Below are 22,451 nucleotides of genomic sequence, written 5' to 3'. Positions count from 1 at the left end.
CATCAATTCTACCGCCATCATGAAAAAGGAAGTTGACTCTTACGTATCGTGGACTCGTAGCATCGGGATGATACGTGAGCTAGCCACCGTGCATTTAAAGCAAGTTAATCAGAGCTCCGGTTAGCGAGCAAAAGTTACGGAAATCTTTAAAAAAGACAGGTGCATCATATCACAGGACATTCTGGCCAATGTTGTTCCTACATCTGTCAAATAATCTTCACCTTTCTTGAGAATTTTGTTCGGATTTAACGGATTTAAACACAACGATGCATAAAAAAAATAGGCAAGAGAAACACGTAATTAAATCACCCTGTTTTATCACTTCTGATCGCTATAAATGAGCATAAATATGAATATTAATCATGAGTATTTTATTGCATCCTGTCACTTCACTGCAACTGGCTTTTCCCACAGTAACAGGATGCTAATCATCCTTGAACGATCGGTGCGGCGTGTCATTTGTTCATTTATCGAGTGAAGACTGCTAACATTATTGTTATTGCTTTGCCCACTACAGTAACGCTAATAAAACGTCTAAACGACCACCTTTCATACCTGCAGGTGGTGACTGCTTGTAGTGAAAGATTTCAGGTGGTGCTCTGTTAAACGACAGGCACGGATATAGAACGAAGTGTGATAACGTGGCACCGCAGAATATAAAAAATGCAGGACATATCTCTCAAGTTTCCCTGAATCTCCTTGAAATGTCGGGGCGTAGCTTTGAGGTGGGGGGATATCTTCAATAGGTGGGAGAGGCGGGAGTGTATGTAAGGGTGGTTCACTCCCCCTGCACACAAACAGCTCTGAAGTCACATTGAAATGTGTCTTTTTGTTTCTGCGGCGGCTCTGCATGCATGCCTGCAGGAGACGGAGAGCGGAGACAAAGGAGGGTCCAGAGACCACCTGGGTCTCTGTTAGTTTAACAGAGGGCCTCTATCACACACACACACACACACACACACACATGAACACACTTCTCTCTTGCATAAACTTTCTGCTCCGCTCGCGAGTTAAATCTGCCCGGCGAGAGAGAAAATACAAGCCATGAGGAGGGAGGGAGGAGGGAGAAAGAGGATGGGGACTGTGAATGTTCTGCGGGGGGCTACAGGTGGGATTAACACCTCACATTCCTGTGGATGGAAACGTAACGTGACAGCTTGTGTTGTTGCGAGTCGAAGTCTGGTTACACTACGCGGTCAGGAGAATGTGGATTCCCAAACATGACGTCTCTGCTTCCAAAAACACGGACTTTACTATAATCTGCTGCTGTAACATCCTCCGGTTTTCTTTTTCAGGCTTTCCACCAGATTTTTTTTTTTTTAGAAAGATGATGTCAGCAAGGGTTATTCCCAAAGCAGCAAGTCTAGATGTTTTGTAATGTCGCCTCGGCGTCTCATACAGAAACAGAAGGTACCCGAGGAGATCCGGGGTTCATGTCCTGTGTTGAAACCAAACGTCAACAATCTTTTACTAAACCTGGCCGAGTCCTGCTCAAATTGCCGTGTCACGTTAAGGACAAAATTGTGAGAAAGTCGAACCAAACTAATCAAATTCTGACGCTGTGGGACTGAAAGTCAGGTCGGCCGCCCGTCCCAAACATGAGACGGGAATTCTTTTGCAAATCGGTGTGAGAACACGTTGGATGTTGGGTCAGAAGGTGTTACGATCAGGGTTGAGATCAGCGCTCCGTGCAGGACAGTCGAGTTCTTCTACATCAAAATGGGAAAACCATTTCTTTACGGAGGAAAAGCAGGACGCTGACCTGAGCTGCAGTCTTTTCTCCACGCGGTCTCCTTCAATAACAGATCTGAATCTCGGTGAGACGACCTGCTTAGATAACAGACCAAAACCAGGGAAAGCTGACTGCGCTCAGAGTCTCGCGGCGCGTTGTGCTGAGGTCACCGCTCGCCAGAAGCTCTGCAAAACAAACCGTGTCCAACTCTAATGTTTTGCATTGTATTTTGGAGAGGAGACTGGCGACTGGTGTGTGTGTGTGTGTGTGTGTGCGGGGATGTGGCGTCACTTTCAAATAAATCAATTGCAGCAGAAAAATTCCAGCGGAAAACACCAGATTCTTTGGATTCGGAGCTGACGGGCCAATTAAAACACACACCGACACACACGGATGAGAGAAAGTCCCCGTGAAAAGGAAACACACACTCGCCGACAGAGAGAGAGAGTTCATCCTGATAAAGTTGTTCAGAGTGTTAAAGCCTTTCCCCTCCTTTCTCTCCTCCCTCCCTCCCTCTCTCCACCTCCTCCTCCTCTTTCTTCTCCTCCCTTCCCGTCTTCCCCCGTCTTCTCCCCCGAGTCCCAAACATTTTAATTGCAGCCCACAGGCCATTTGATGCCTCGCCAAATCACTGTGAAGAGATCAGCTATTGTCCATTTCCTTTGTGTGTGTGTGTGTGTGTGTGTGTGACAGTGTGTGTGTGTGATGGTGTGTTACCAAATGACGGTTATACTATAGGCCGATGCATGGTGGACCCTCTGTGAGTGTGTGTGTGTGTGTGCGGATTTAAGGAGTTAATCCCTGAATAGAGAAGCCATTAGAGAGAATTAGGCAGGTTAGACTCAAGCATGATCCCCTCTCTTTCTGTGTGTGTGTGTGTGTGTGTGTGTGTGTGTGTGGGGCAGCCGTGAACACGTGGCATGCGTCAGGGTCGAGGGTTTCAAAAAAAAAGAAGGGACGGAGGTGCGTCGGGGATGCAGGAGGAGGAGGAGGAGGAGGGTGGTAGCCAACTCTCCTAATCTTGCCAATCCACCCCTGCTGTGCACACACACACACACACACACACACACACACACACACACGAGTGGGTTCATCCACACACACTCTCTCAACAGATGGCTGCAGCAGAAAGGCCAAGGGTAAACTTGAGCAATACCCAAACCAGACAGTCGACCCCCCGCCTCCCCCACGTTATCTGCCCCCCTCAGTGTCTACAGCTAATCACAGTGTCCTGAGCACGCAACCAAACACACTCTTCATTAGGAGGAAACTGAACACTGACATTAAAAAATCCATTTCAAAACCACGCAGGGATGTTTGCACACATGATGTCGACGTGCCTGCAGATCCAGATCGAATGAATTCCTCTAAAAAACAAATGAACGGTGATGTGTGAGCGATGGAGGAGTTAAGGACCGGTGGAGCCTGCGTATAAGCCCGATAAAGGTCAGATCTATGTTGGCTTATCCTCTCAGGTGGCAGTGGTTTGTAGTTGAAGACCATCTCTGTTCTGATGCTACGCTCCAGACAATTCGGAGCTGAGGAACTCCTGATTTCCTACTAGAAAGCGGTACAATGAACGCCACTCCAACGTAAGAGTTTCCACATGTAAACTCGGGGAAATCCATCGACTTCACCAGATATCTGACGTCACATAACGACACCTGTGGGATATTTAGATAAGTTTGCACGTGTAAAAGTGTTGTCAAAATGTCTAATGGTGCCTGTTACTTTGGTTCAACTCTTCCGTTTCATCTATGATGCAAGCAGGCTGCACTGCTGAGAGGTCAATGGTGCGTCGACATGCCAGAGAAACTTAATTTAATCACCATCAATCAGGTTTTTGTTTCTCTTATGACGTCATGCTGCTGGACAATCGGAGGACGGAAGTTACTAATTTCAACCGGGAAATTCCCGCCTCGGTTCTGACGCCGCGGACGCCATGATTTGATGTCACTCATCCCTGAAGTCTGCGTCTGACCTATCCAGCTACATCACTGCTATGTTTGAGAACAAGCACTGGAAACAGGATTAAACTGCTCGCCTGATGCCGCTATCAACATACAAGCACGTACGAAACTCTCCGTGAAACCACAACTAATGTTTTTTATGTCTCCGTTTGTTTATTGAATAAACACAATTCAGTTGCCAGAACAAATGTTGGCAGTGTGCAACAGACATGTTTAAAACGTACGTAACGAACACCGGTTAAATCTAGCTCTGGTGTTCCCAACACGGCTGCAAATTATCCCGACATCCCATCAAAAATCTGCTCTTTAGGATGCCACTAACAAGGCTGGAGAAGATCCTGATATCTCTTTGAAAAATATCAAGTGGTTTCATCCTTGTTACCGGTTTGGTCGTCACAATCACGGCTGCATTCGTCCGAATATCTCATTGAAAATGTCCGCTTTCAATGCTGGAAAATATCCAGTGGTTTCATGCGTACAAATCGAACGGTGGTCTCTCTCCGCTTCCTCCTCACATGAACGTGCGTAGCTCAACACCTCACTTGATTACGCGATGCAACTTAAATCGTAGAAATGTTGATAGCGTATGCTGGAAACGTACAAATGTAACATATCCGTGTTTTGCAGAAACGTACGATGCCAGCGATGTATTCCTTCATGCCATGCTAGCTGTTTCCTGCTGCTTTTAGTCTGTATGCTAAGCTAAGCTAAGCTAACTGTTTCCTGGCCCTAGCTCCACACTTCACACGAGAGTCCATCATTTACATTTAGGTTTTTTTCCAACGAGGCCGAAGATGTTTCGTAACTCTACACACTTCCACGTTCGTCATCCGACTACGCAGAAGTCTGTGACGTTAAAACTGTGACTCAGCAAACGCAGATATGATGCAACAGGTCTCGTAAATTCTCGATTTCACATCTCACGCCGGCTTCCTGACTTCGAAGTCCACACAACACAGAATTACAGTGGAACATCTGCAGTAAACAGCCTTGATTTATCTGTATACAACAAGCAACGAGGCCTAAGCACAACAAAAGATTAGCAGTGACTCCGAAAGGCTCGCAGAACTTTTTTTTTTTAACTTCTGATTGCAATGTTTGTCCTTCGTCTTGTTGTTCATGTTCCCTGCTGCCTGAGTGCCGAGCCGTCCAGTCATGCGAGTGTGTTTCACTGCTGCTGCGGACGTCACTTTCAGCCAACAATGAGCGTCAGTCCCTTTCGAAAAAAAAAGAGTTAAAGAATCCGTCTGAGAAACAAAAATAAATCAACTCTTATAAAGCACTTTGCTGAGAGACCCGGAGGCTTCCCGCACTGGCTCTCAGGTAGCCATTAAAAAACTTCAGGACATAAACATGTTCCAGCAATATTCCAGTAAACAGCGGAAACGTGCGATGAGTCACCGCATGCAACAGTGGAGAGGAGATAACACACACACACACACACACACACACACACACACACACACGCCTGATGTCACATGACCCCCCGTCCTGGTAGTTTCCATTATAACAAGCCTGAGGACAAACCACTCTGGAGCAACTATTATACTTAAAGACTCACAGTGTGTTTGTGGTCGAAAAAGAAAAAAATCTAATTAATAGTGACTTCATTTCTTTGCGGTGTTTTTATCTTCCACTGAATCATCGTTATTCCTCAAGCATGCTTCGTATTCCTGCAGGGACGGGAACCTACAGGACGTACATGTTGTAACGTGGCTATTTTAACGTTTTCTGCAATTTTTTGTCGACAATATGTTTTTTTTTCTGGTCGGGGTGGCGGACGATAGTGGCGAAATCACCTGAGACGGCTACAGGACGACAGACCAGCGTTCGAGAGCACATCTGCTGAAAAACCCGAGACGTCGGGATGATTTCCAGCTACATCTGCCGCGACAGTCAGGTAAGCTAAAACATGATATTTTCCTAAACCTAACAATGTTTTTTTTTGTACCTGAACTTCACGAGAACACAGCGCTTAAAACATTTAAGGAAAATATTTGCAGAAATGTTCATTGCCAACATTTAAACTCCTTTTCAAGGAGCAAACCAAGAGTAATTTTGGAGAAAATATTATGATCGTCAACACGATGAGCTGATCCAGGAGAAGACATAGAATAATAATAATAACAATAATTTTGTTTCTGACATTACACAGTAGATCCACTTCATTAACATCACATCCAAATAAAACCAGCATTTAAAAGCCTTACGCCACATTCACAGCTAACTAACTGAGTCACAACTGATGAAACAACCATGAAAACTTATTTTCAGAGGTCAAAGCAGCAGCTCACAGTCCTCCCCCCACACAGACCTCCTCCCCCGCTGGGTCTCACCTGTTCCTGCGTCCTGGACTCAGAGTCGTCCTCCTCACGTGTCGACGGCGACCTGTCGTCTTCTTACAGTTTGCTGGAATGAAGCGGAGCTCCCGTCTGTGAGCTCGGGTCCACAAAGAGTTAAATGCTACTCGTGTTCCCGGTTCCTTATCCACTCACACCAAATACTTAATCCCTCCCCTCCTTCCCCTCCTCACCCATCCACCCTCTGACTCTTTCTTCTTTGTATTATACTCTTTTCTTTCATGTCCTCCTTCCTTTTTTTCCCCCTACCTTGTTTCTACCATCCTTTCCTCCTTCCCTCTGTCGATATTTCCTCTCCTCTTTTTCTCTTTCTACTTTTTGCCGTGTTTTTGCATTTTCTATTCCCTTTTTCCTCCCTTCATCTCAGCGAGAAGCTTGCAGAAACTGGAAACCTGCACGAGACATCCGCGTCTATATTGTGAAGACGCGGACAGAAGAGAGATGCCGGGAAATGAGGGAGAGAGATGCAACTTACGATTATTTTCATGATGAATCGATTATTGTTTGGTCTATAAAATGTCCAAATTGTGAGAAATGCTCACCATAATTGTCTAGAGACCAAAGTGATGTCAGCAAGATTGCTTCTTTCGTCCAACCAACAGTCAAAAACCCCCAAAACTCTTAATTCACTGGCAAAAAATAGCATTTAAGAGGCTGTAACGAGCAAATGTTTGATATTTTTGCCTGAACTGAAATAATTATTGATGATTATAATTTAAAGCTCCCTAACTGGAGTCGAAGCAGAGAAGCTGTGACTCGTGTCTGGCCTCCTAACGTCTCATGGTGTATTTATTCTCATGCAAAAGTTAAATTATAAAGCAAAAAAAAGATTTCCATGTTTTGGGACTGTAAAACACAACAATAAAGATTAGCAGTTTGGTGGTTTCCTGGTTGCAGATTGAGCTCAGAGGACGTGTTAGCTGTGTGTTAGCTTTCCTAAATGAAAACAAACCCTCAATACACAAACGTGACTCTGTTATCTGACGCACATTATGGTAATTACCACACACACCTCTGATATTAACTGTCCAATTAACACTTACTACTTTCACTAATGTGATCACACTCAGCACACACACACACACACACACACAGATTCCTAACGGCGTGGACAAATGGAGGCGGGAGGAAGCTGTTGACGCGTCGTTTGACACCCCGCGTCTCCTGTCTCCTAAACCCTGAAAAGACACACAGACTATTTAACTTCAGTGTTATCTCATCCTCAGTTTAGAAGTGAAAGAAGTTCTCTATTCCTGACCAACTTTCAGCCATTTTTACAGAAGAAGCGTAGCTCATGTAGGCCAAAACAAGAACGTTTGAAACCCGTGTGTAGTTTGCAAGATACATAAGACACATATTAAGAAGAACTCCGCATCATCTTTTTCAAAACGTGGTACAGAAAGTCTCGCAGAGCATCAACTCGAAAGGTGCAAATCAATTGTAAACACATGCGCGACACACTCGTCTGCCAGATGAAGCAGAATGAAGTGAGACAATGCACCACGGCCGGCTGAAAGTGGGTCACGGTGGGGAGTTGATTACGCTTAACTGACACGAGTGCAGCTCAACTTACGCACTCGCAAAACTACATGCAAAACATTTGACATTTTAAAAACATCAGACACAGAAGAAACCAACGTAATAGCAACAAAGCAATGCATCCTGAGCGTTGTATATGAAATCTACCGTGAATATTTGACTCTTAGAGCCTTAACGTCAGTTTGATTTTGATCGCAGCTGAACCACGAGTGAACACTGATTGGATCGGATGTGTCGGAGTCTGCAGCAGCTCAGTGCACTCAGCTGTGAAGCCTTTAATTACACGATCCGTCGCTGCTACCGGCTCTTTAATTGCTCCTCAGCTCGTAATGTTCATGCGTATTCGTGTGTTTGTGTGTGTCCAGATTGACTGACCGGTCATTAGGAGGTTAAATGGGGTCTGTTGTCCGAGTGCTGTGCTGATTAAGCTGGACTGGTCAGGGCTGGTGGGCACCTGCCATAATCAGCCTAAACCTCATCCATCACCCGCTGACCTGGCCACAGCCGGGGCCCTCGGACCCTGCGGAGGCCCCCGGGCCCTGAAGGCTCCTTTGCCCAGGAACTGACCACTACCATTACCCCCTGGACCTGGAGCCAGGATGACCCAAAGAGGCCTCTTCTCCTTTCTAACCCCGGCACCAACCCCTCGCCCTGACCCTCCAAAATGACCACTATCATTACCCCCCAAATCTTGGATAAATGAAGCTTTCAGAGGTCATTCTGAGCTCAGCGGCTGACTCAGGGGTCCTCTCTAACTCTGCATCCAACCTTACTGGATCCAGAATCCCATCCTCAAATCTGGCAAACTCAAAAGTTTCTCAAAACATAGATGCATGCAAGAGTTTTAAGACCTTCCAATGTCAGGGTTGGACAAAAACTACAAAAACACCGACCGTGATCGCAGCACATGAAAGGTAGAACAATCTAAAGTTGAAGCACCTTCCAAGTTCAGCTAAAACCCAGAGATGGCTTCACCTCCTTGGTAGTTTTATGGTGTGTTTGCTGTCTTGTAAATCTGTGAAGTCCGTACTCATTCCAGGTCTTCATGTTGGAGAGAGGAAGTTGTGCTTCTTGGCATCACTTGGACGCTCCTTGGATCCATTGTCTCCATATGTGTTTACAAGCTATTTATAATTTTCCTGATTGGATATACTTCTGTACACACACACACATCTGTCTGTTCTGGAAGACGGATCCTTCATCTCTTGTTTCTTCTGAGCTTTCTTTGATTCTCTATAGTCAAACAGACTTTTACCGCTGACCTCAGCCCTCAACTGGACATCCACAGGCGATTCTTGGGTCAAAATGTGGCCCAAACTGGGAACTTTAAGACCTGGAGCCTTCTCCAATCATGCCTCTAATCCCAGAAACGCATGAATTCAACCAAATGTGCAATTAGTTTGACCTCTTCTCTTATTCTTTCAAATGTTGGTCTTCTGCAAGTTGACCTTCCAGACTTAATTTGGGACCAAGGCGACACCGATCCAAAACATTGACATCGTAACACTGAAAGACACCTTCTCGTTTTGTGGCTGACCTGTGTTTTACCCCCAAACATGAAGTTGATATGATACCCTTCTCCTTTCCAAACCTTTGTCCTCACCCTCACATCAACCCCTAAAAGCCCAGAAGTGCCATAACCTCTGTGACCTGACTCCAGGTCGGCCCTCGGCGAGCCCTTCCTGGCAAAAAAGCTGACCACAACTGTTGCCCTCAAGACCGAAGGCCACGTTGTGCGTCGTCCTCTTGCCTTCGCAAAAACCACACAGGTTGTCTGCAGCTCCTGAAAAGTCTTATATCGGTTTAAAGTGCTGCAAAACATGATTAAGGGGGATTAATTTACAGCACAGACCTCTAAAATTACAAGTAAAATATAATTATCTAACTTGATTTAAGCGTGTCAAGAAGCTGCCGGCATCTTAACGACTTTGTCAAGCGAGGAATAATTAATATCAGGGGGACACCTTTCAGTTCAGTGGTCACTTCCTGACAAAGATGCAGATGGTTAATGACTCCAGCGTCGTTTATTTTACCTATCCAGTTTAATGAAACTGAAGTAGATGCTCCAGAGTTCAACCTTAATTGGACATATTTCAGTTTCTCGGCCGATAATTCTTTAATCGTGTCCTGTTATTCGTTCACATTATTTTCCGCGGCAGGTACGCAGCCACCTGAAGGCTCTGACACTGATATTAGGATTTAATAGGCGAAAACATTAAAGATTTTCTAATAGAAGCAGATTAAAGAAAACATATCCACTCCTCCGGGACAAAGCCTGAACCAGACAAAACACGCTCCAGGGACACTTAATACCGTCCGCCTTAAAGAACAAATCAATAAAAAATAATCAGCGCGCTTGTGCCGTCCACAGCCCCCCCCCCCAGCTGTCGGCTATAAATCAGAATCAGAATAATAAACTGATTAATAACAATACATCTAAATTAAACAGACTGCGCTTTGGTTCACGTTGTAATTAGGCCAAAAGACGACGGGGGGTCCGACCAAAAACATAACTGGAGAGAGGTGAAAGTCGTGTCGCGTGGACAAAGACCGGACGTCACAGCAGGACGCTCGTCTTCATAACAAGAATTGATAATTGGTTGAAAAGTACAGCGTGTCCTGAACGGAGTTGAATAAAAACAAGGTTTTTCTTTGAGAGAAGAGTCCTTAAAAAGTGGAATCTTAACAGAAGTTATTATGAAATCTATACGTTGACGTCAGTGAAACCAGGTGTGGGTGTGGATGTGAGTTATCTGATCGCGAGGCAGGCAGGGTTTAACTGGTTCACTGTTTCTTTATAAGCAACCACACACACACACACACACACACATAGAAACACACAGAAACACATAGAAACACGTACATATGCATTGCCTGCGATCTGTTATCAGCGTGCAGGGAGGCTGCAGTGTTGGTAACACTAACCCACTGACCTGCTGGCCTTGAAAAGTGAAATGGATTTACTGCTACTCTGTTTTCAGCACTCATTGCTTCATTGTTGTCGTCTTCCGCAACAAGTAGTGTGTGTGTAGTAAAATCTACACTAGGGTTATTGATAATAATGGTGTTTTTTCAAGGCAGGTGCTGAAGTTCATACGGTAACAGCTTCTGCTCCTAAAGAACCTGAGATCAAACTCCAGTGACGTCCATACCGTCAGAGAGTTTTTATTGTTGCATCCATGTCCTGGTTAGATCAGCTGATCATATATTAGAAATATGTATTAATTGATGTGTAATACAGCAGTTCCACGCTTTGACACCAAGTTCTAATTTTAGTGGAGTTTCAAAGACATGCTCCTCACGATAACTTAAATCTGCTGAAAGGAACATTTATTTTTTTATTTTATTTCATTCTGACGGCCCCTGAGGACTAAAGCAGTATGACTCAACTTAAGCTAATGTCATAAAGATCTCAATCTGGGTGTAGAGCATCAATATGTTTTGGAAGCAATTGGAATTTAGCAAGCGCAGTGAAATGTTGTCACTCCGGTTGCTAATGTTGCTAGCTTGGCATATAGTCTCTGGATCTGTCCAAGCTGCTCAGTGAAGCCAAATAAAATCAAATGAAAAGTATAAAATACCCAGATCTTCTGTGTGGTTGGACCCAGAGAGCGCTAGACACACTCGAGACTTCCAACGAACCGAGCCGGTTAAGTTGAGTACGAAATAATTGATTTAAAGTGAAACGAGTCATGTCACGAGGGCTGTAACACTCAAAAAAGTGTATCCACCATCTTAAAGTTGCTACTTTTACAATGTAAGCTTATGGGAACAACTCTTTCTAAAGCGTTTTTTTCCCATAAGTTTACATTATAAAAGTTTGGCAAATGTCCTGGGGGCTCGGTACTGTCGTGGTATCATAACAACATCTATGATTTAACATTGTTGTCTTTATCCACAGGTTTCCATGATTCTGGATGATACTTCTGAAGCTCAGCAGGTCAAGTTCAAAGTTTCATACTAGCTGACGCGATGGCGGCACTTTTAAACACTTAAGCCCTATTCACACGGGACTAATATAACCCGGGGACCTCCAGTAATTTGTAATAATTGCGAAGGTCGTCTGTGATTTTAATCCCGTGCAAATCTGCCATGTCTGTAATTTGTAAAGTAAAAATTCCACCGCAAATTACCTACCATATTTCGACAAACACATGTCATGTGATAATATTAGTCCTGTGCGAATCGGCATCTCTGTGATTTGGGGTCGTTTTTTGTTTTTCTTAAGGTTTTTTGTGTTTTCCACAATCTTTTTTCTGCCTTTTTCCCGGTCCAGAATTATGGAGGCTGCGTTGGGAATTATAAATAAAAGTTTTGAAAAGCATTTTGGGTGCAAATTCAGGAGGCTCATCAGAAGAGCGAAATCTCGAAAGATGATTAGATGGATTACATGCATGGCAGCATGCAGTAAGGAACATTTTCCATCTTTCAACAGGCTCACCAGTTATTATTATATAAAAAATATCCATATCTTACCGTTGTGCTGCTTCAGCGAGGGCTCCGGTGCGATCGATAGTTTAAAGACGTGAGAGGAACGATACGGGACTTCTCTTATCGTTCGGTCCATCTCAGGTTCAGTTTAAGACACTGACAATCCCTCTTTTCTGTTCAGGCTGTTACACCTTCACACACTCACAGACACTTTCTCTCGTATACATTTTCAGTTATGTACGTTGTTTCACATCGAGAGGCCACACACACACACACACACACACACACACACTCTTTATCTCCGGTAAAGTCAGGAGCTTTTCAAGGACCATAAAGAGACGAGGTGACACACATTCTGCAACAAAGCAGCTCTGAAGTGGGACACTTCTCAGCACAAAGCCACTCATCCCATCCCATTTGCTTACCTGTGTGTGTGTGTATTCACAGCCACACACACACACACACACACACACTTATACAGTATCACAGGAATATAAGGTGACACCTAAACCTTCAGACAATACACAGGTCATACAGTGAATACCTGCACACACACATGACCCATTAATATCTTACGTTAAAACACTTTTCTTTTGTTTTGAAGGAAAAAAAAGCATGACAGGAAATGATGTTCACAGGCGACGACTGTCCAACGAAGGAGGCACCAAGTTTACGGAAAGAATAGTGGTTTTGGTTAAATATCGATAAGTGAAAACATCCCGTCTCCTGCTTTCTCCGACTGTGACCGAGCGCCCAAACTCAGCCAAGAACACGTTAATAAAGCTGCAGCTGCTGCCGACAGATCATCGGAAAAACAAATGAAAATATGCGGTCAGCCAAAGAAATCTTTCTTCAGATGGCATCACATTCCTCCTCAGTGATGTTTGAATTTAGAAGAGTGGATCTGTTCCTTTATTTAGCATCCGGCACGATTTTCCGGGGAGAGACTGTCTGTTTTCTACCATCTCTCCACACTTTTTATTATCTTTTTATTTTTTTATTCACACCTTTTTACCCCCTTACGAGTCGTCAACCTGTTTCTAGCACCGTGCAGCGTGTAGTTTACTGTACTGATAAATTAGGAGAAAGAAACTATATTCTCAAGCTTATGTAAAATATTCTGGAAAGAAGAATATCATTAAAAAACGATGTAAAGGATTTGCTGTGTCGAGTTTTCTGTCTGAGCGACATCGCCATCGAGAAGCTGACGAAAAACGTCCAGAGGTTCTTCAAGAGGCAGCGCAAAATCTGAATAAATTAGAGAAAATGTATGAATTTTATATTGTTATGATGATGCCAGAAGAGCAAATTAATCTGCATTCTTTCCTTGGAATTGAAAGTCAAATAAATAAAGAGTTTGGATTAGATTTTTGTTATTTTGCCAGTGAGCCGAGTTGCCAAAGTTTGACAGACTCAGAATGAACTTTTTGAATATTTTGGCTGTAAAAACACATCACGGTCTCTAACAGGAAGTCCAGATTCAGATCAGTGAGTCGTGATGCTCACGTCGTCAGACTGTTCTCAGGTCCGATCGCTAAATCAGACCCAGACCCGAAGGTGGACTGGAAATTATATATGGAGCAGAACCTCAGACGGGGTTCTGCCCACCTGCAGCAGCAAGAACCCGAGACGCTGTAAAATATAAATCTCAAGATACACACACACACACACACACACACAGCATGCCGCGGCGCGTGGCTGCTGCTACAAGGAGAAGTTACCTGGCAGCCTGCCAAGCTAAACACACACACACACACACACACACACACACACACACTGACAACACACAACCATTCACAGCTTAGCACCGAGCTCAGATAGAGGCTTCCCTCGATCTGGCTGGGTGGTTGTTCCTGTGTGTGTGTGTGTGGATGTTTGTGCGTGTTTATGTGTGTCGGTGTGTGTGTGTGTGTGTGTGTGTGTGTGTGTGTGTGTGTGTGTGTGGATGGAGCGAGAGTGGAGAGAGAGGAGGTAAAGTTTAAGTACAGTCAGACAGGAGAGAGTAAACACTGATAAGTCCCAGCTGTACGTGTGTGTGTGTGTGTGTGTGTGTGTCCATGTGTGCACCCCCCCCAACATACACACACCAAACACACACACACACACACACACACACTAAAACACTTCCGAGCCCCCCAAACCTTTCCATCAAACCCATCGTCCCACACACACTTCCACCACTTTGATGAGGTGAAGGGGTGTGTGTCCGCGTTCAGCCCGTGTGTGTGTGTGTGTGCGTGTGTGTGTGTGCGAGCCTGATCTGTTTCGTGTAAAGATCAGAAGATTTGGCTCATGGGCACGACGGAAGTCGAAAGCCACACAGTTTGGAGAAACCAGAGGAAGAGGAGGAGGATGAAGGGCAGCGCTCTGAGGTGAAGTTATCAAGAAATCAAACACACCGATCGAGGAAACGGGGAAGGAAACGTGGCGGATGAATCCTCATTTGGTGCTCGAGCGAGTATTTGTGGCAGCAGGACGGTGTGAGAAAGAAAGGCGTCTCTTTTTGTGGATTTCTGACCTGTATCAGGCCGTAACAGAGCTGTTCACACCACACGGCTTTCCGTCTCGCAGTAGATGTGGTTAGTTCACTACATGACTGCTCAGCGGGGGGTCACGCATCGCCGTACGAGATCTTCCACGAGGAGGAAGAGCCGTCTGGTCTCCAAACTGAAGTTTCATCATGACAACACATGTGAGGGAGGCACAGGAAGTGATTCCGATACCAAACGGAGGACAGGGTGTTCCCGGCGTGGAGACAAGAAGAAGGTTCAGAGAAAAGACGCATCAGAATCAGACGTTTGACTTCCGGGTTTGAAATGTGGATTTATCTTCACTCCTGTTTATCAACCCGACTGCAGCAAGCAATTAGGAATAACTTCAATAACATAATATATATATATAGAAATACCTAATTTCTCACTGATCATGTTATTTTCTTATGGAAGTCATGTTATTAAATTGGCACAGTTTCATAACCGCTCATGTAAAACAGGATCTGCAGCCAAGCGGCAAATAGCTTCTCCATTTCTGCCAAAGCCGCAAAGTTTGCATGAAATTATCAGACGATCAAAGAGCCTCGTGTGCACAAAAAAAAAAAAGAAAAAAAAAAAGAAGCTTATTGAAGCAGCTGAAGGTGTTTTTATCTCAGACAGAAGCAGAGGATTTGTTTCTGCTAATAACAACTTGTAAAAACCACAAAATCCACCGAGGTCTGATTAACATTTCCATAGTTTCCATTGTTGTTAAAATTTACAGCCTAAAAAAAAAAACGTTGGAGGTTTTTTGTCTGTTTGTGTTTTTGGACCACATTCCTTTTTTATTATTGCAGTTTTTCCAAACTCTTGAAGTTATAAACCTCCTGATATCTACAACGCAGGGAGGATGAAAGAGGAAGGGAAACATGAAGTGAAGTGGAAACATTAGAGAAGGACGTATACACGCACGGACCGAGGCCACTACGGATGGTTTGGTTTGGAAAACGGTCACTCATAATTTAAAACGACACATTTTTGCTTCCCGTCGTGACGACAGAAACTAAAAACTGACAGCGATCACCCGCCGCCTCGTCACTCACAAATGTTCCGCCGCGTTTCTCTCCGTCGCTCCTGTTTTTGGCCTAAATCGGATCGTTTAGGCTCCATGGCGGTCGGCCCGATGACACACAGCTCTGTCTGGCCTGTGGTTTCATCTCGAGAGGTCCACCTACCCCCCCCCGCAGCACACACACACACACACACACACACACACACACACACTGGACACAAACACACTCGCAGAAACACACATCAAGAGATACACAGATTGATGCAATCACACACACACACAGGATGAAAACATGCTGCTCAAGAACAAGCTGAATCACACGTGCACACCCACACACACACTCCCACGCACGCACGCACACACACACACACACACACACACATGTATGCACAAACAGCTGTTTCCAACATGCTGAGGCGGTCTGGAAACCACTTCCTCTCAGCGGCTCAAACACGTTTTATTCATTTACTGTTCGCTCAAACAGGCCGGCTGAGCACTTTCACTGCACACACATGCTCTGGGTGTGTGTGTGCATGTGTGTGTGTGCATGTGTGCGTGTGTGTGTGTGTGTGCGTGAGAGAGAGAGAGAGAGAAAAGAGAGGGAGAGAGGGATGTGTTTTTGCATGTTTGGATGAAAATGAGTGTGTTCTCCAGAGTTAATCTGAGCACTCTGTGTATGTTTGAGGGAACCGTTTTATGATGTGCCTGTTTGTGTGTGTGTGTGCCTGTTTGTGTGTGTGTGTGTGTGTGTGTGTGAGTGTGTGTGTGTCAGAGCTAATACTCGATCTGATACCGATTGTTAAAACTTGTTAAGTGAGTGTTACATTTTTTCCCCTGCAGCCGTGCAACACGACGCTGTCCGACGTAAGGCTGGGATAATGTGTGTAATCACTCCAAACACACACACAGACGCACACACACACACACACAGATACACACACTCGACGCACTCCTTCATGTCATGGCTGGTGGCCAGCGTCTGCTTGGTTTTGATTGGCCAGCGGTCTGTAAATATTTAGAGGAAGCGGAAGGGTCCACGGTCCGGCCTGTCGCCACGGGAGACGGATCGCCCCTCATCCCTCAGCCCCTCCCCAAACACACACACACACACACACACACACACACACTCATCTCCGGTCTCTCGGATCTATAGCCACGGCCACCGGGTTGAACGGATCAATCACACACACACATACACACACACAGACACACACACACACTGCAGGGTAGATATTAGACAAGGTGTTGATATGTTCCCCCTCCTCTCTCTCTCTCTTCAACCCCTGGACGACCTTTCACCTCACCTCTGTGTCGCTCCGGCCAATCAGAGGTCACGACTCCCTCCCTCCCTCCCTGCTCTGTCCGTCCCGTCCAGCCGCCGCCACACGAGGTCCAGTTGTTCTGTCGCTCTGAACACAAACGCGTTGTGTTGCCCTCCGTGTTGACACGCTGCAGAGACGTATGAAGGGAACGTGTTTACTCTGCTTTCACACACGAGTCCGACAAACCAATGAGACGAGGCGTCACTCCTGCAGACTGTTCTCCACGATGTTCCACATGCAGAACGTTTCATTATTGCTCAATCTGACAACTACTTCTTATTAAATACGTTAGTCTTTTAGGTATAAAGTGAAAAATGTCCAAAGAGTCCCGCTGAACTCTTCACATCGTGAGATATATTTGATTTATAACCAAAGAGAGACAATCAGCAGTTGATGAGCAAAGTTGATGTTAATAATTGAAGCATTGCATTGAACGGCTTATATCTGATCTTTAAAGGATTCTTTAGCAAGTAAGCTTTAAATTCAACTTGCACAGATTTAAACCTGCATTAATTCAGTCAGCTATCAAGCTGAACAGTCAGGCTTCGTTGTTTGTTTGAGCAACTTTTGTTCTCGAGTTCTGGATATGATCATGAAGCTCTGACATTAGATCTACGTCCCTTTCATTCATTTCTTTTTACTTATTTTAACACTGGAGCTTAAAAACTGCTGAATGTTGATGATGGAGCATCCTGACGTACACCAGCATCCACAGAAATTATGATGGAAAAGTGTAAATTATTCACTTTTTCTCGGATTGGTTAACAACACTTCCTGTTATCTGCATTGAAACTCAATGTTTCACACGTAAATTAGGTGCGTATCCATCCGCTGGTTATGAATTATAACCATGACTCTGTGTTGCACAATTTCTCGTCCAATGCAACAGTTGCTTTACTTTGTATCTTGTATATTTCAGATGTATATATTTCTTTTTTACATTGTTGGCATTCTGTGGACAGCAAAGGAAGAACACGTTTCTTTATCGTGCATATGACAATAAACACTTTGACTCTTCAATCTTACGTAGCACGCTGCAGAGATTGTCTGGAAAAGTGAGACTTTGGCCGTTTGGTACTGGACATAAAACTAAACGTTGACAGTGGAACAATCGGGACATTTAAACTTTTCTAGACCTATTTTTGTTCCTCATCACTTTTATTGCAGCTGCATCAGAATTAAACACACGAAGAAACTCTTTCTCTCTGTGTGAGTCATGAACGGGAAGGTTGCAGTTTTTTGGTCACTCAGAAGCTGAAACTCGGACAAAAAGGTAAATAATTAAAGGGGGAACACACACACAACACACACACACACACACATGGGGCACGCTTACATCCAGACATTACCTTTCTACCTTCCGCTGTAATCTACCTCTGTCTCTCTCTCTTCTGTCAACCAGCCATACATCTTCTGATACCCCACACACACACACACACACACACACACACTTCCATTACTGCTTCATCATGTTGACCCCACATCAACCCCCCCAACGTCAGCTCTGACCCCAGTCTACCCTTCCTCCACTCATCCCTCTTTTCCCCCCTTCGTCCCTCCTCTCCTCAGACTACCTTCTTCTTCCCCCCTTCATCACTTCATATTCACTTCTTCCCCGTCTCTCTCTCTCTCTGTTTCTGTGTCTCTCCTCCCTCGGCATGAAATGAAAGAGTCATTGTGTGGCGATACTGAAGGAGAGTCATCAAAGGTGGAGGAGAAATAACGACGGGATGAAAGGAGAGAAGAGGAAGAGGAAGAAGAAGGGATGAGGAGGTGGTGACGTTGGTGAAAATGGAGGCAATATGGAACGTTTCTTTAAAATGTTATTTCTTGGATTTTGTTTCTTTAAAATCTAAAATCTATGAGCTTCTGTTGAAATTAATTAAACTCAACGCCAACTTTATTTTTGATTATCCTAAATTTAAAAAGCAACAACTTATTACTTCTTAATATCACAACCAACACACAAAGCTTATTTCCTCGCTCAATTTAAATGATGTCAATTTTGTTGTTTTGTTGTTTTTATTAATATTACCGTAATAAGCTAAAAGTAATGTCCTGAAGAAGTCCTTTTAAGTGTTAATAACAGCATCATAAACATGTCAATTGTTATATCAGAACATCTTTAAAACTCTTACAAAATTCACCTTTTGTGTCATTAGGAAAGATTATATCAATATTTTATGAAGACAAATCATTTTTAAAACTACTACATGTACAGAACTTGTAGAAAGTTGCGGAATAAAAGTAAAACAAAACATTAAAATGATCCTGAATGAATCATTTTTACAGCAATTGTCAGATGTAAAACTACTGACATGGTTCCAGCTTCTAACCGGCAACAATATACCGCTGCTGGTGTCACGTGATGTCTGTGTTTCATCAGCGATCAAGAGTTTTGGTCGTCAAACCCTCAACACGACTGATTTCTACGTTGCGTCCTGCAGACTGTTATCAATAACACCACTGACTGTGCTTCTGGCAGCTACCAGATCTGGAGCGAGAATAACGTCTTATCTCGGTTTATAAATCCATAATTACTTTTATTTATGAGCCCCAGTGTTATCAACGCGTAATAAAGTAAATTAGCATCTTAGAATGAACTACAAACGATTAAAAAACACTTATTACGACATCCTATAAATGATTTGTCAGGTGGTTTTAACTCCTTAGTTCACTTCAGTTTAGTTTTTCACCAACACATTCTTCTCTATCGTCACGTGTCTTCTACATCCATCCTTTCTTCTGACTGTACGCTGCGTGAGCCGGGAGGTTCGACCTGTTTGTCAGCGTCTCGTGGAGCTTGATGTCATTTCTTTATTTTTTACGAGCTTGTCGGGGCATTCCTGACCGCTGTTCACCGAGTTTAACACACTGCTAATTAGAGACACAGAAGAAGAAAAAAAAAGGACAGAGAAGAAGGAGAAAGAGAGAGAAAGAAGGACGGAGGAGGGGGAAGAGAGTGTTTGTGAGTAAAAGGGCGGGGGAGGAGAGGAGTGAGCGTAATAGCTCCTATTAGCACATACCTTCAAAGAGCAACATGTTTTACAGACTGGCGGGACATCATAACATCTGAGGAGACGAGAGGAGGCGAGCGCCGATATTCAAATCTGCTTTCAGGGCAGTATCGGTTCAGCTCGCCGTGACACGAGATGTTTATTGACGTTTCCCCAGAAATCCTCAAGTTTTAGAGTCTTATTTCAGCTTGAATCAGTCCAGTGCTCACTCGTACTTAACGTTAGCATGTTTGATTTCTGCGCCGGTCACTTTTTAAAGAACGTGGCAACATGTTAGCGTACGTGTTGCAGGAGGAACAGGCCTGTTTCCTGTTTGATCAACATGCAAGAGGAGGAGACGAAATCTTGAATTTGTTTTAAAGAGGAAAAATATTTAAATTAGACCGACAGAGAGAAGAAAGCAGCTTCTCAAACTTCTGAGAACAGATGGATGTGATGATTGAACATTGTGCTCTTCGTCTGGTAATATTGAGCTTGAAATATATTCAAAAAAGAGCGTCAGACGATTCGTAAGTGGACGGGAGATTACAAATTCAAATAAAGTTCCAGACGTTCAGATTAAATGTGAGTTTATCTGTCACATGGTGCAAAAACCAAACTGTTACCGCTGTTGTTCCAGGTTCCTGACGTGACCTCATCTGTAATATCGCTCAGAAGAAACCAATTATTCACTAGTAATCAAAATCAAAATAACTGATCGTTTGTGGGACATGATTAGAGCCTCAGTTTCTACAGTCCAGATCACACCGAATGACACAACTCAAGTTGGACTTCCTGAGAAAATCAATCAGGACAACTGCAGCACTGACTGAGCCGAGAGGAGGTGAAAAGGTGAAGGAGCAGGGTGCAGACGCCTCCTGAGGACCTGCAGTCACCTGACGACAAAGCATACGAAACGTCAAACACTGCCGGTAAACTGAGATACAGAAGGAAAGTTACACAACGTAAAGTTTCAAAAGATGCATCTAAACAAACTACGATGTCAAACACAACTTTCGGGACGCGTGTGAATGATTTCTTCATCTCATTCCGACCTCACTCGTTACACTATTTACATCAAAACATTAGCAAAGAGGTGTTTCGCAGAATGTCTCTCAACAAAAGTTAATCAGCCGCTTAATAATAGCTTATTGTCTGCACGAGCCAACCCTCGCTCCCAGCAGAGAGGAGATCTGAACCCCCAACCTGTTACCCAACAGAGTGTTAGTTACTCAGTAACTCACAGCCTCGCTTATCAAACACCTTCCTGTGTGTGTGTGTGTGTGTGTGTGTGTGTGCCTATCAACACCAGTAGCGTGCTAACACTAACTACTTCCCCTCTGCCTTCCTCTTCCCTCTCTCCTGTCATCAGGTGACTCCCACCCCTCCCCTCCCCTCCCTCCTTCTTCTCTTCCCCCCACTCCATTTCCCAGCAGACAGTCCTTATCTGACCTCTGACCTGTGATGAGCACAGATAGAGGAGACAGTCACCACTCTCTCACTCTGAAAAAACAACAAATCACCTCTCGGTAGCACCGGAGCCTCCAGCGAGAGACCCCGGCGCTCAGTGGTTGCGTTAGCGTGTTGGCTAGCAGTGAGTCGACTTCTTAAAGCATCTCTTCTACTGGAAGATTGTTTTCAAGAGAGGAAGTTTACTTGATTTGTGTTCTTAAGTTGTGAGAACAATGTTGCTCGGTTACTGCAATAAAAAGAGATGTCTTCTTTCAAAACGGTGAATGATTTTATGTCTTTTTCTTTCGATGTTATCGTCCAAAACAAAGAGCAAGAGGTAAAACATAACATAATACATTCCCTGATCTCCAACACTCAACACATTAGCATTGATAACAACACTTGAATTCAGAGCTAGCTTCTGTTAGCCTTATCTATTTTTCATCCATATTATCAGATAAATAGGTTTCGACTACAGTACTGCTTGTTAAAGATTATCACCTTGTTACATTAGCGAAGATAAAATAAAAGCACTTATTTGAAATTGTGCCAGAAAGTACAAATATGCTGTAAACTTCCGTCACTGGTTGTGTGAAATTCAAAATATCATATATATTATGTTATATTTATATATTACATGCAGGGTTGATTTATTTGTAATGTTGGGTAATATAACATATAACTAGATATCTTCCATTGTTTAGATAATAAATAGTAATAAATACTTAAATTCCTAAATAATCTCTACAGAACAATGATGATTGTATGATATATTAATATGATATTATAAGTGAGCGTTATATTACTCTGTTATCGCTGAAAGAGATATATTGCTGTAACTTTATATTACTTTAAGTGTTGTTTGTCATTCAACAATACACATGATTGGTCTCACTGTAACCAACTGCACCCGACGATCAAATTTAAAACGAGCTGAATAAATTGTGCATTCATAAACAAGAAGTTTGATTGCAGTAGAATAAAACCTCCACGTGTTGGCAGATTCTCACTCTTGCGAACAGAAAAATAAGATTTATGAGTCGTTACGACTGAAAGTGAAACTCTCACCAAAATGCAACCGAGGCTTTTTTTGTGAATGTACCCGA

At 43.8% G+C, this 22,451-nt stretch overlaps 1 protein-coding gene across 1 annotated transcript in view; it reads right to left on the bottom strand.

Moving 5' to 3' along the window:
• prdm1a (PR domain containing 1a, with ZNF domain) overlaps positions 1-6,167 on the bottom strand; it is a 24,644-nt gene extending 18,477 nt beyond the window's left edge. Inside the window, exon 1 of the mRNA XM_030392522.1 lies at positions 6,039-6,167. The gene's annotated coding sequence lies outside the window, so the exon portion shown is untranslated. The remainder of the gene's footprint in view (positions 1-6,038) is intronic.
• Positions 6,168-22,451: the final 16,284 nt, after the last annotated feature.

The sequence above is a fragment of the Sparus aurata genome, chromosome 17 (genome assembly GCF_900880675.1).
Source record: "Sparus aurata chromosome 17, fSpaAur1.1, whole genome shotgun sequence".
NCBI lineage: Eukaryota > Metazoa > Chordata > Actinopteri > Spariformes > Sparidae > Sparus > Sparus aurata.
The sequence above is the reverse complement of the archived record's forward strand: the minus strand, read 5'-3'. Positions and strand labels throughout refer to the sequence as shown.